General features: G+C 29.6%; 1 long non-coding RNA gene across 4 annotated transcripts; it reads left to right on the top strand.

Annotated features, from left to right (window-relative positions):
• The first annotated feature begins 559 nt into the window (after nt 1-559).
• On the top strand, nt 560-15197 carry LOC128134275 (uncharacterized). 4 transcript variants are annotated; one of them, XR_008232638.1, is made up of 7 exons: nt 1347-2795; nt 2907-3010; nt 3112-3174; nt 3637-3739; nt 4043-4073; nt 4524-4660; nt 14825-15197. It is a non-coding gene; the product is annotated as an uncharacterized LOC128134275 (long non-coding RNA). The 4 variants fall into 4 exon arrangements; XR_008232635.1 differs by lacking the exons at nt 1347-2795; nt 2907-3010 and adding an exon at nt 560-786; XR_008232637.1 differs by having other exon boundaries at nt 1347-3010.
• The last annotated feature ends 445 nt before the right edge of the window (nt 15198-15642 follow it).

The raw sequence follows: 15642 nt of genomic DNA, 5'->3' as shown, positions 1-15642 counted from the left end.
TATTCCACCGAATGCACCACTTAATAATTATAATATTCATGTAGTTGATGTTCTTGGTAATTAATAACATTAAAATTTGATAGTATTTGACAAAACAACTGTAAATGAAACTTGTTATTTTTATTTATTATTGATATGAAAAAAATATGATATTATGTTTTTAATTATTCGTGTTTTGTTGTTTATCCTTTAAGGTTAAATGAAAGAATTTGGACAAATCTCTATTCATGTTTGTTAGATTCATCTTAAAATACGACCGTTAAAAACAATTTTAAAATTGAAATATTATATAAAAATCCCTATAATAAAATTGAGACATTATACAAAATAAAAATGATTGTGTAATTATATAAAATAAACTTGATTATATAAGTATACAAAATAAAATTGAGATATTATATCACAATTCCTATAATAAAATATTTAATATTTGAAAATATAAACTAGAATTTTAGTATATCCTAGATGGTTATAAATAAAAATTTTAATAATTTCGTATATCTTTAGACCAATACTGTGAAAATTTAATATGTTATGATATCCTAGGGGTTTACTCGAAGTCAAAGTGGTTTTAAATCAGGTATCTTTAGATTCGCCTTAAAAACCATGAAGAAGAAGAATCGTTAGTTGGATACGCGAAATAAGGAAATAAAATATATTTACCGTTGCGCACATAAACCGCCTTTAGAAACCTACATATATCAGTAATCAATCTGCACTCCCTTCGATCGTTCTTCTCCAACAGCATTAGCAAGCTACCCATGATAAGTCTCTTCAAGTACCCATGTATGTCTGTATTTTGCATCTTTTAATTTTCTCTTCTGTCGATTGTCTTGTTTTTGATTCTTCTTTGACAGATTTTTTCCGAGGGTTTTCATTTTGAAAGGCTAACAGTTTCTTATACAGTTTTTTCCTACTTGAAAATTGGGGGTTTTTCCACTTCTTGGTTATCGATCAGTTTCTTGTTTTTCATCATGTTCTTCATTTTATGCATAGATAATCTTTAGAATCTTTTGGTTTTGTTTATTTGAAATAGTTTTTGATAGTCGATTGATCCTGCTCTTTAATCTTCTTAAGTTCATTGTTTGGGTTTCTTGGTCAATCATTAAGAACAAGAAGATAGAATGAATCAGAATAAATTTTTTGGGGGTTTTCCCCTTCTATCGTAGGGAGGGTTTGATGAATATTTCTGAAAATAGTTGAGAGATGTGTCTTGTTTCGTAATGCTTTGTTAGATGGCTTATATGTTCCATATAAATATATTATTTTTTGAATTTGTTCATCTACAAACGTGTTTTCTTTCTGGGTTTCTCTAGATGAGCAATTCCAAGTTATTTTTATGTGCTTTGTTGTAGGAGTAGAAATAAAGGGATATCACATATATGTAAAAGTTATTTTTCTTCAATGATATAGGTTCAGTGATTATCTCCACTAACCTGTTTATTTTGTGGATATTATATATACCTTACAGGAGACAGATTGGAGGCTGACTAATGATGATGATTTTGAAGTATCTTTGTTTCCATATTGGTCTTTATGTGCATGTTTTCTCTCTTTTATTGCAGTGTAATGATTCTGTTCTTGAAATCTGAGATTATTAACAACCTTTTGATTGTGAATCTTAAGATCATCTCATTGAGTCATATTTTGTCTCTATTTTTACATGTTTCAGATCTAGATTATCTGTTTATAACAGTGTGTAATGAAGTCTAAATTATTAACTACTGATTTGAACTTAACTTCTCTTTCTTTTCCCTTATTATGCAAGCTTTTGTGTGGTAACCTTTTTATAGTTTCCAGTTAAATGTTTTTCCTTTTCGAGTTCTTTCTGTGTTGCTCATATATGTTTGTAGACTATTTTCACGTGTTTAGGTTATTAATTATCTTTATTTTGTTGGCTAAGCTTTTAATGTATTCTGTTGTTGTTTAAAAGATAAAGGGACATCAGTGTCACTTGTAGTTTTTACTAGTTTCCAGTTAAATGCTTATATGAATCATGAGTAGTGTGGTCAGGAATTTCTTTCTTTGATGCTATGGTTTTTTTTCCAACTGATTGTGTGTTCTACACTATTTAATTAGTACCATATTCATGCTATGGAATGTATATTTAGTGTTTCTTTTTGGCTTAATGGGTTAAGCACTTAATCTGGAGAGCTATATGACTGTTTCTATTTTGAATCTTATGATGACTAAATGTTTTTTACTCATATTTAGTTCTCATCAAGTCTTCATTCAGACCCTCGATTCATAGCAGTGAGTGTAGATTGTGTGCCTTTTGAATATTAATATTAAGAGCATCACATTCTTTTTCTACAGTTCCTATGGTGGCAACAAATGCATGTATGGATCCAAAGATTCAATTCTTTGTTTATCATATGTTGTTTTTCATCTGTCACTTGTCTTGTTCTTGGTTCTTCTTTGATGGGTTTATTTGAAGGGTTTTGATTTTTGAATGACAGAGGTTCCTTATACAATTCTTTCCAACTTGAAAATTAAGGTCATTGAGTTTCTTGGTTATCGGGTTCTTTTTTTTTTCGTCATGTTCTTCATTTTATACAGAGATATCAGTATGGCTTATATAACAAATATTTTTCTTTAATGATTATCTCCATTAACTTGTTTATTTTGTGGATATATACCTTACAGGATAACTAATGATGATGATTTTGAAGTATCATCTTTTCTATAATGGTCTTTATGTGTTTCCTTTTTTATTTTTTTGGTTTCTGGTTGAAAGTTGGGGAGTTCTCTTCCATTTTGGTGAGATGTTTTCTCAATGTGGATATTCCATTCAAGTAGGTGTCTGATTTCAGCTCTTTCTTTCTCTCTTTTATTGCAGTGCAATGATCCTGTTCTTAGAATCTAAGATCCTCTCATCTTTTTTTTTTTCTTTTTTTTTTCTATAGTTGCTATGATGACACCAAATGTACATCTGTTTACTTAGATTCAGTTCTTTTCAATTCTTGCATGCTGGTAAATTACAATTGAGTTAGGTTGTCCTTTCTTATTAGTAAGTAACCTTTTGATTTGACCTTAAATTCACTTGTTTCCCTTCTTTTTTGGGTCTCTTTATAAGGTTTTATGTGCTCACCTTTTTTTTTTTTTTTGCAGTTGCTATAGAGGCCCCACCCAAAGTCAATGGATGTTTACTCAGAATCCATTCCTGTGATGGTGGTAAATTGCAATTAATTAAGCTTGTTTGCCTTTTCTTATTCACCTTCATATTCATACTCCTAGGCATCCTTCATATTCACAACATTCTGTGCTTGAAATCTATATCATCGACCTTTTGTTTGTAAATCTAAAGATTGATTATGTTCTTGTCAACTCTTGCACAGTGGTAAATTTCATTTTAGCTGGTTTGTCTTTTCTTTTTCACCTGAACTTTTTTTCACTTACTTAATGCACACATATTTACTCTGATTTGGTTCTTGTCAACTCATACATGATGTTAAATTGCAACTGAGATATCCCTTAAATCCATGTAAAATGACTATTTCACCCACATTTTTGTATTTTTACTAATTCTTCTGTACATGAACTCACAACAATGAACTTTGAATCAAATGGTCTTTTCTATCTTGCTCCTATTTGTTGGTTGAATCTTTCTAATCTCTAATGGTATGGGCTTTCCAGGCTATTTGCAGGAAGGACATTATGTTCAAAACAACTCGACTAATAGCCTGAATATGATGTCCCTCTTGTAGACTATTTTCATGTGTTTAGGTACCACTTTCAGGTATATATTATTCATCTTTTTATTTTGTTGGCTAAACTTTTAATTAATGTATGTATTCTGTTGTGGTTTGAAAGATAAAGGGATATATCAGTGTCACTTATATGAGTTTTACTTCTGTTCATAAATATTAATTCTCTGATTTGTAGTTTTTACTGTAATGAGGAAAAGTTCAACTCTGTCTAATTGTTCTGGTTTTCCTCGATGAGAAATGAAGGAGCTTTTTACATTGTTTAATTAAAAATGATATCATTAACCTTTTCCTTTTGATATTAATATTAAGATCATCTCATCTTTTTTCTACAGTTGTGATGATGCATGGTGACACAAAATGCATGTACGTTTACTCACTCAGATTCAGTTCTTGTCAACTCCTGTACGTTGCTAAGTTGCAATCTAGAGGGAAATTGTCAGAAAAGTCCCAATATTTTCGGAAAAGTTACATTTTAGTCCCAATTTATTTTTTTTGAACAGACAAGTCCCGGTTAGTTGATTTTACATGGTAATATGTCATTTCCTGTTAAAAGAAAAAAAGGACTTTTTTGTTAATTTGAGCCAAAATGAAATAATCGGGGCTTTTATGTTAAAAAAAATTAGGACTTAACTGTAACGTTTCCGTAAATATTGGGACTTTTCTGACAATTTCCCTCTAGATTATTAATCTTTTTGTTTATGAATCATAAGATCATATTAATGTCAAAATTTTCTACTCATATTTAGTTATTTGAAGCTATGGATATGGTGATTTTTCTGATGCTCTCTCTGTATGTGGATATATACCTTACAGGAGACAGATGGGAGTCTGACTAAATCTAATGAATTTAAAGCATCTTCTTTTCTATAATGGTCTTAATTTGTTTTGCTTTTTTGGGTTTCTGGTTGAAAGTTGTGGAGCACAAGCATGAGACTTCTCCTTCCATTATGGTGGGATATTTTCTCAATGTGGATGTGTCTGATTTCAGCTCTCTTTCTCTCCTTTATTGCAGTGTACTGATTCTGTTATTGAATCATAAGATCATCTGAGCTTTTTATATAGTTGCTATGATGACTAAATGCCGCTATGTTTTACTCATATTTACTTCTCATCAACTCTCTATTCGGACACTCGGTTCATAGCAGTGTCTGTAGATTATTCAAATTTTAGTTTTGAATCTTAAAATAGGTGGAAAAAGAAATATTAAATTAGGATTAGAACTTAAAAATTAATGTCTTCCAAAGTTAGAAGCTTTTTTTTTGTCTTCCGGAAAAAGATGTCAAAAAGATCTTTTTATATATCCTTTGTCTTCTGAAAAGCAAACAGTCTTTTTCACAAATGTCTTTCCTCCCGTAGACATAAGAGGTCAAAAAGAGCTTTTGGCAGAAAACAAACACCACTTTAGATTATATCAACCTTTTAGTTTTGAATCTTAGAATCATCTTATTCTTGTTCTACAGTTTCTATGGTGGCAACAAATGCATGTTTGTCCTTTCTTATTCACCTATTTTTCTTTCCATTATCTTCAGATGCCTGGGGTCTTTTTCTTTAGTTCATGACTTTTTTTTCCCCCATTATTAACCTTTGTCCCATTTGTTTCACACATGTTTATCCTTGATTTTCTTTTAAATTAGTTTGTTTGTGTCTCATGTCAAGAGAGAGAGAGGGCTTATTTGAATGGCTTTACTATCCTATGTTAGTATATGTAATGAACTTTTACCATTCTATATAACTGAGAATAAATTTATGAAAGCTTAATTGATTATGAATCTTAAGATCGTCTCATCTTTTTTCTGTTGTTGATATGGTGGCACCAAATGTTTTATTCATAGTTTTTCTCTGGTTGTGGAATTAGCAATATCCCTCTTCTTTTAACCTAAATCAGTTATCTGTATGATCTCAGAGGAATCGACTACAGATTGTTAATATTGTTCATTTTACTCTGTTTGTGTGTATGTGTGCTTATAGTCTATGGATCAGGAACTGTAGGTTGCTTGATTATATGAAATATGAATATAATGGTGTTTATGTGAATGATGATTTGTGGGTTTACTCAAAGTGTGTATAAGGAGGTGCTTTAATCACTCCTGAAAGTCATGCTTTTAGCCCATTGCCTGATTGGTATGTTGATTTCAAGAATCTGTCTTTTTGTTTTAACTTTTTTTTCTCTAATAGGTTATTTCTAAGCTTCTCGTGAAGAATAATTTGATAGGAGCAACACAACTGGGGAGCACATACATGTTATTATGTATATAGCAAAAATGCAAGGTTGAGAGGTATTGATGTTTTTAATTATAAGAAATTTCTTTTGAATGGTAGTTTGATTTGAGTGATGTTTATATTTGTGGTTCAAGGTTTGGTTTGGGAATATCCCTCAATAGTTGGATTTGTAGGTAGGTAGGTAGACTTTATTGTCTTTTTTGTCCCACAAAATGATAAAGTTTTAACATCAAGATAAGTTTTCCCATATTTTAAAAACATTATTTTACCTCTTTTTTTACTATTAAAGTTTTTGATTTCCATATCTGGTATTCCATCTACATATGAATTTCTCAGTATAAAGGAATGTCTATACTTTTTAAAATGTAATTTTTTTAAATCTTAAAAGTCTTGACAAAACTACTATAGGTGGTAAGTCACATTTCATTAGTAGACTTGGATGAAGGAAACACTTGTTTATCTTATGATAAATGCAATAAATGACAATGTACTTTCATTGATTTGTTTATTATAGCATCAGTCTTCCTATTACAACATGGCACTTTGAAATACTTACCCAGTTATAGCAATATCTTACAAATACAAAACAATTTTTACTGTTATTAATTATAATAAGGCATATTTTTCAAAGTATAATGCCCTACTAAATAAGAAAAATATCAATCCTTTAATTGAAAATACAATGTTATGAACTTATAATCGAAGGTAAGATGCTACAATACACAAGTTCAATTCATGAAAGCATTTAGCTATTTGCTTGAACTGAACATTATTGTGTTTTTACTTACAGTCCTCTTCCTTTTGATCATTGATAATACTGATAATGAATTTCTTTTCCTCTCTTTGTTTCATGCGTTAATATGATCTTGAATTCCAGTTTTTGTTTCTTGTTATACAACCTTAATTAATGTGGTGTGGTTTAGGTTGTTTGCTCTTTCCTCTTCCTTTTGATCATTTATAATAAATAATAATACATCAGTCAGCATTGTTAGTTTTTATTCATTGTACCTCAAGAGTCAAGAGCAATGCAATTTTTCTTAAATATTCAGGAGGATATAATGCTAGAATTTAAGGGGCACAAATAGGTGACTTCTCTTCTCTTCTATTAATTGCAATTGAGATCTTTTTCCTTTTTTATTCACCTACTTCTCTTCCATCCTCTTGCGATTTCTTTAGTTAATGACTTTTTCTTTTATTAATCTTTTCATTATGAATCTTAATTATATCTAATTTATTTATACTTTTGCTATAGCGGAGGGAAATACACATATATGTGTTTACTGAAAGCCAGTTCTTTTCAACCTTTGCTTTTGTGGTAAATTGTTGTTTGTCCATTCTTATTATTTACCCCCCTTTATTCATGTTCATGTGCATCCTATCTTATAGATTTTACATTTTTTTTATAAAACTTTCAAATGTTTCCTTAAACATGTATCATATTTTACTATATCAAGTCATTTTCTTTTGAAAAATCAACCCAATTAAAGCATTGCACTATTCGCTTTTCGCATTTTAACTTTCAAAAAATTTCTTATTGAGGTATTTCACTTTTAAAAAATCTATAAATTCTTTTTTTGATTATTATTATGGTTTTGATGTATGTAATATGTTCATGGACTTCTTCTTTTTTTTCTCTAGATTATGCTATTTAGGTTTGGAGATAGAATTTAGGTTTTCTTGTCTGGAAACGAGTTTACTTTCTTTTTAATCTGAAAAATGTAATCAAGAATTTCAACAACTCTATTATTGATAACATAATGGAGCCTTTTTAGGTTGTTTAATTGTTGCTGAAGCAAAATCAAATAGCAGTGTAATTAACTTTTCCCTTTCTATTTTACAGCTTTTAAGTCCTTAATCTTATGCTAGTTTTAGTTAACTTTTCCCTTTCAAATAGCAGTGTAATTAACTTGTCCCTTTCGATTCCATGTTTGTTAATTTTAGTTTTTTTTTTCATTGTACCTCAGGAGCAATGCAATTTTAATTTAGTATTCAGGAGATGATGCTAAAATTTAGGGGGCACAAACATGTGACTTACCTGCTCTCTCTGTTCATATCTCTATTCAGTGATATGTTTTTGCAATTATAAATTTATATTAATAAAACCTTATAAGACACTTAAATTACACAAATTTTATAACACTTGTTTTCGGATTGTTTTTCTTGCACTTTTTATCCTTTTTGGATTTGGTCTTTGGGCTTCATGCCGCCCATGTAAAATGACTATTTTGCCCACATTTTTTATATTTTTACTAACTCTGTACAAGAACTCATGCAATCACAACAATGGACAGAAACTCACAACCAATGACTTGTTTGAAGGAGGTCAAAGATCAGATGTTATGAAAGGTTTTAAAGCTCAAAGGTATGTAATTTTCCATTCAACAAAATTGAGAGTTATTTATCTGATGCAGAATTGATTATTTTAAAGGCCACAATAATTTAATTTTTGGGTTTGCCCATTACTGTTATTGATGAGGTGCCACCTAAGAGAACTGTAAACAAAATAAAAATCAACATTTAACATTTCCTGTTAGGTGAAAGAAGTAACTGTATGTTGAATATTAGAATATGACTATCCTACCTTTCATGTGCAGAAACATGATCATGTTTACAAATCATTATGTGGATATCTTGAACATGTGTAGAAATTAAAGAGCACAAGGGTATCAAGGAAGTCTATGATGAGGTAAACTTCTCTAAGCTTTTCTTTTCTTTGATGGTTCCATTTTTTATCCTTTCTATTATGAGTCTTAAGATCATATCACCTCGTTTTTATAACATCGTGCATTTTAGTTTTCTTTCAGTTACAACATTATAACTTTTAAATTTAGCCTGTCAAGGCATTTTACTTTTAAAAATCTATCGTATTTTTCAAAATGAGTTATTTTATTTTGACAAACTACCAATTCTTTATGATGACATTTACTATACTTTTTTGGAAAGTGAGGGTAATAGGTCATTTATTCTCATTCAGAAAGAAACATGCTTTATCTATACAGTATTTTTCTCCATACAAACCATTTCACCCATTCAGCCACTTTACCATGTCTGTATTTTTTAAATTTATTTGGATTTTGTTTATTGTTGATAACAGTCTTTTGGTGAACATGGAGATTGTTTAAGTTGTTGTAGAAGCAAATCCTAAAGAATGAACTTTTTCCTTTATTAGCTCTTTAATTTTGTTATGAATCTTAATATCACATCTTGTTTTTTTTGAAGGGTTTTGATTTTTGAATGTCAGAGGTTCCTTATATAATTCTTTCCAACTTGAAAATTAAGGTCATTGAGTTTCTTGGTTATCGGTTTCTTGTTTTTCATCATGTTCTTCATTTTATACAGAGATAATCTTTTAATTTTTTGGTTTTATTTATTTGTAATATATTTGCTACTCTCTATTCTTTTTAAGTTCATTGTTTGAGTTTCTTTGTCAATCATTTAGAATAAAGAAGATACATAATGAAACATAGTGATTTGATTTGAGTGATGTTTGTATTTGTGGTTCAAGGTTTGGTTTGGGAATATCCCTCAATAGTTGGATTTGTCATGAATTGTATTTGTAGGTGAACTTTATTGTCCCACAAAATGATAAAGTTTTAACATCAAGATAAGTTTCATAAAACCTATATAATAAGCCCATATTTTAAAAACATTATTTTACCTCTTTTTTTTACTATTAAAGTTTTTGATTTCCATATCTGGTATTCCATCTACATATGAGTTCCTCAATCTAAAGGAATGTCTATACTTATTAAAGTGTGTTTTTTTAACTCAAAAGTCTTGACAAAACTACTATGGCTATAAGTTTCATGGTGAAAACTGTTTCTTCTTTTGTTTCTTGTTATACAACCTTAATTAATGTGGTGTGGTTTAGGTTGTTTGCTCTTTCCTCTTCCTTTTGATTTTTAACCGTTCTATTAAGATCATATCACCTCGTTTTTAATAGTTTCTATGATGACTAAATGCATGTATGCTCTACTCATATTTAGTCTTCTCATCAACTCTTTATTCAGACACTCGATTCATAGCAGTGTATAGATTATTATATTAAACTTTTGATTTTTAAGCTTAAGAGCATCTCGTGAATGAATGGTGGAAAATTGCAATTGAGATAGATGGTTTTTTCCTTTCTTATTCACCTACTTGTCTTCCATCCTCTTGAGATGCTTGGGGTCTTTTTCTTTATTTAATGAAAATTTCCATTATTAACCTTTTCATTATGAATCTTAACAACATCTAATTTATTTATACAGAGTCTATAGTGGAGGAAAACACACATATATGCTCACTGAAAGTCAGTTCTTGTCAACTCATGCTTGCTGGTAAATTGCAGTTTGTCTGGTTTGTCCATTCTTATTTACCCTTATTTTATATATTTTACATTTTTTTTCCTTCAAATTAATCTTCTTTAAATGGTTTATGATCCAATCCCATATTAATATATCTTCATTTGCTTAATAACCTTTTAGATTTGTTCACGAGTAAGCAAGCCCAAAAAATTTATCTTCAACCCATGTCTATGTATTTCATATAAGGCTTTTTGCTTTTAAAAATCTATCATATTTTTCAACATGAAGGCATTTTCTTTTGAAAAATCAAACCAAACATGACATCATATCTTCATTTTTTACATAATAAGCACACTTCCCTTTAAAAACTCAACCCATTTATAGCATTGCACTTTTTAGTTTTATTTGTGTTAAAACGTTGCAACTCTCAATGCATTTTACTTTGGAAAATATTCATCTTTTTCTATGGTTGCTATACCAAATGTACATCATCTGTTTACTTAGATTCAGTTCTTGTCAACTCTTGAATACTGGTAAATTACAATTCAGTTCTTGGAATTTAAGATTATAAGTAACCTTTTGATTTGACCTTGTTTTCCCTTCTTTTTTCGGGTCTCTCTATAAAGTTTTATGTGCTCACATATTTAATAGTTTTTACTAGTTTCCAGTTTATTATTTTCCCTTTTTGAGTTCTTTCCATGACCTTGTTTATGTTGTTATACATGAGCTATGCAGTAATATATCTGCCTTCTTATCTGGAGATGGAAATTGTTCACTTCTCTTGAATGTGTATCATTTTTCTCGAAATCTTGATTGTTAAACTTTTAATTATGAATGCTAAGATCATTTGTGCTTTTTTCTTCAATGCATGTGGAGTTTGTTCTTGTCGATTCATAAATGGTGTTAAATTGCAATTGAGATAGTTTGTTGTTTCTTATTCGCCCACTCTATTCATTTTACTTGCATCCTATCTATGAAGCAGTGCATTGAACTTTTATCATTTTGCATTTAGGAATTTTTATTAATAACCTCATTGTTAGTGTTTGATAACATCTCATTGTTTTTCAAACAGTTTTTTTTTCTTCAGTCCAATTGATTATGAAGCTTGATAACAACTCATCGTTTTTCTGTGGTTATAAATTATTAACCTTTTGATTCTGAATCATGTATGTTTACTCATGTTGAGTTCTTGTTAACTCTTGCATTGTGTTATCCTATCTATTCCATATTAATATATTTTCATTTGTTTAATAACCTTTTGGATTTGTTCATTAGGAAAGGTAGCCCAAGTGTGTGTTCTTCAACCTTAGGAATCCTATCTAGTTATGTACCTATGGTGGAACCTAATAATACATGCATTCATGTTTACTTTGATTTGGTTCTTTTCAACTCATTTGTGGTGCAAAATTGCAATTGAGATGTTTGTTGGTTGTTTCTTATTCGTATTATTTGCCCAGTCTATGATAGCATTGCAAATGAATTTTTTCCATTTTGCACTTGAAATATATATTATTTCATAACTCATCTTTATCTTTTATAATTACTTTTTTATAACTTTTATTCTTATTATATAGTGGGTATCCTTAGCATGTTTATTACATTTTGCTTCTAGTTAATACATTTTACTTGTTTATCTGTTAAATGTGTTGTCCTTATAGAGTTCTTAAGGGGGTAGTAGATGGGGAACTACATGATATTTTGATCTAGAAAATCATAGAAATAACTATTCTATTACTCCACTGTTTTCAAAGTGATACATTGGCATTTTACTTTTAAAAATCTATCGAATTTTTCATTATTAAGGCATTTTTTTTTTGAAAAATCTACCTAGAAACAATAGCATTGTACTTTCTTTTTTATATAATAAGCATATTTCCCTGTAAAAAATGATCCCACTTGTATCATTGCACGTTACAGTTTTATTTGTGTTAAAAACATTGTAACTTTCAAGTATTTTCTTCTCTAAGGCATTTTATTTTGAAAATCATATCATTTTTTTCTTATCAAGGCATTTTACTTTGAAAATTCAACCAATTTATCTTTATGTACTTTGTTGTTGGGGTAGAAATTTAATAAGGGGATAAATGGGTATCACATTTATTTTTATCTCCATTAACTTGTCTATTTTGTGGATATATATACGGAAGAGAGGAGTTAGGTTTTGATTGTTAGAGAAGTCATTTCGTTGGGAGAGATCTGAATGATAGAAGTTGTAATGTAATTTTTTGTGTTGTAGATCTAAAGTAGAGCATATAAATATAAGAGTATTCACCTTTTGATTATAAATCTAAAGATTGCCTCATGCTCATATATTATTATATTCCTGTCAACTCTTGCATGGTGGTAAATTAATTGCAAGTGAGCTGGATCTTTTTTCAACTCTTGGATGATGGTAAATTGTATCCTATCTATTTATAGAAATGTAATAAATTATGTTATTGAAATCTTCTTAATTAATTGTTAAACTTTTGATTATGAATCCTAAGATCATATGAACTCTTTCCTACAATTGCTATTGTGGCATCTAATGCATCTATAGTATATGTATACTCACATTCATTTCTATGCATGATGGTATGTATGTATATTCAGTATTTGCCTTCTTATTTTGGAGATAATATAAGTTGTTTATATATCTCTTGTTAATGTTTTTTGGTAATGATGAAGTCTACCTCTTATAGTGACTTTCTTTTGGTTTTCCGTTTAATTTTTTGGTGAAGCAAAAAAAGCACCTGTAATGAACTTTCACCATTCTATGATTGAAAGAGTTCTTGTCAGATTAGTTATTTTTCAACTATCACACATTTTCGTTAGTTGATTGATGATATTCACCAAAGTGCTAATTACTTGTAATTTATTATAATTTTCTTTTTGGGTTTCTCTAGACAAAACTTGTATTCCAATGCTTCCTATCTGTTTATAGCAGTGTAATGGAATCTAAATTATTAACTACTGATTTGAACTTAAGTTCACTTTTTTTTCCCTCTAGTTTTTACTAGTTTTCAGTTAAATGTTTTTTCCTTTTTGAGTTCTGGTAAACTCATGGTTTTTTTTACATGCAGGATTTTTTTGGTACTCCTAGTCATTATATCTATTTATAGCAATGTTATGAACTTTCTTCATTTTCCAATTGAGCATTTATAGATTCTTAAACTTTCATCTTTTTTCTGCAGTTGCCACAGAGGCCCCAAAGTCCATGCATGTTTACTCAGATTCCACTCTTGTCAACTCTTGCATGCATCCTGCATATTTAAATCATTCTAATCAACTTTCACCATTCTGTGCTTCATATCTATATCATATTATCAACCTTTTAATTGTAAATCTAAACATATTGCCTCATGCACAGGTTTGGTTATCTTCTTGTCAACTCTTGCAATTGAGCTTTTTGTCTTTTTTTTTTCCACCTATCTTTAGGCATCCGATCTGTTTATAACAGACTAGTGCAGTTTCACCATTATGTTATTGAAACTTTTAATTTTGGATCATCGTATGAGTTTATCATTTTGCACTTAATGCATGTATATTTACTCTTATGTGTTTTGCTTTTTTGGGTTTGTGGTTGAAAGTTGTGGAGCACAAGCATGAGAGTTCTCTTCCATTTTGGTGAGATGATTTCTCTCTTTTATTGCAGTGTAATGATTCTGTAAGTCAGTTTTATGGCGAAGCAGCCAAAATGTAGTAATGTTGTGAACTTTCATGATTCTATATTTTAATTATATATACCTTTTGTACAGATCCTAAGATAGTTACATTGTTTTTCTACAGGAGAAGGAAAGCTTTGTGAATTATCCTGATGTAGTAAGTTTAATAATATATAGTAAGGGTATCTTGGTCATAAGTCTTAGTAAGTCAGTTTTATTCAAACAGTAAGGGTATCTTTCCATCGTCTTTAGATGCCTGGGGTCTTATTTTAATTATTTATTTCATTATTAACCTTTGTCCCATTTGTTTCACACATGTTTATCCTTGATTTTCTTTTAAATTAGTTTGTTTGTGTCTCATGTCAAGAGAGAGAGAGAGAGGGCTTATTTGAATGGCTTTACTATCCTATGTTAGTATATGTAATGAACTTTTACCATTCTATATATAACTGAGAATAAATTTATAAAAGCTTAATTGATTATGAATCTTAAGATCATCTCATCTTTTTTCTGTTGTTGATATGGTGGCACCAAATGTTTTATTCATATTCATAGCTCCATGAACCATTTGAGCCATACTTTTTCTCTGGTTGTGGAATTAGCAATTTCCCTCTTCTTTTAACCTAACTTAAGACTTGTACTCTAAATTTTTAAGAACCATCTAAATCAGTGCACTGTATAATCTCAGAGGAATCGACTACAGATTGTTAATATTGTTCATTTTACTCTGTTTGTGTGTATGTGTGCTTATAGTCTATGGATCAGGAACTGTAGGTTACTTGATTATATGAAATATGAATATAATGGTGTTTATGTGAATGATGATTTGTGGGTTTACTCAAAGTGTGTATAAGGAGGTGCTTTAATGACTCCTGAAAGTCATGCTTTTAGCCCATTGCCTGATTGGTATGTTGAATTTCAAGAATCTGTCTTTTTGTTTTAACTTTTTTTTTTTCTCTAATAGGTTATTTGTAAGCTTCTCATGAAAAATAATTTGATAGGAGCAACACACTGGGGAGCACATGTTATTATGTATATAGCAAAAATGCAAGGTTCATTTATATGTTTCTTTGTGATTATTAATTCAGTAATGCTCAATGATCAAAATGATTGGTTTCATTTGTGCAGAAAGTTCAAAATCAGGGATTCCTATCCTATCCTCCAAAGCATGTTGAGAGAAACACTTCTTTTTTCCTTCACTGAAGATGAAGGAAACACTTGTTTATCTTATGATAAATGCAATAAATGACAATGTACTTTCATTGATTTGTTTATTATAGCATCATTCTTCCTATTACAACATGGCACTTTGAAATACTTACCCAGTTATAGCAATATCTTACAAATACAAAACAAATTTTACTGTTATTAATTATAATAAGGCATATTTTTCAAAGTATAATGCCCTACTAAATAAGAAAAATATCAATGCTTTAATTGAAAATACAATGTTATGAACTTATAATCGAAGGTAAGATGCTACAATACACAAGTTCAATTCATGAAAGCATTTAGCTATTTGCTTGAACTGAACATTATTGTGTTTCTACTTACAGTCCTCTTCCTTTTGATCATTGATAATACTGATAATGAATTTCTTTTCCTCTCTTTGTTTTATGCATTAATATGATCTTGAATTCCAGTTTTTGTTTCTTGTTATACAACCTTAATTAATGTGGTGTGGTTTAGGTTGTTTGCTCATTCCTCTTCTTTTTGATCATTTATCATACATCAGTCAGCATTGTTAGTTTATGTGCCTCATAGTTGGTGATTTCAGATTTA

The sequence above is a fragment of the Lactuca sativa genome, chromosome 5 (genome assembly GCF_002870075.4).
Source record: "Lactuca sativa cultivar Salinas chromosome 5, Lsat_Salinas_v11, whole genome shotgun sequence".
NCBI lineage: Eukaryota > Viridiplantae > Streptophyta > Magnoliopsida > Asterales > Asteraceae > Lactuca > Lactuca sativa.
This window is presented reverse-complemented; position numbering and strand designations above follow the sequence as displayed.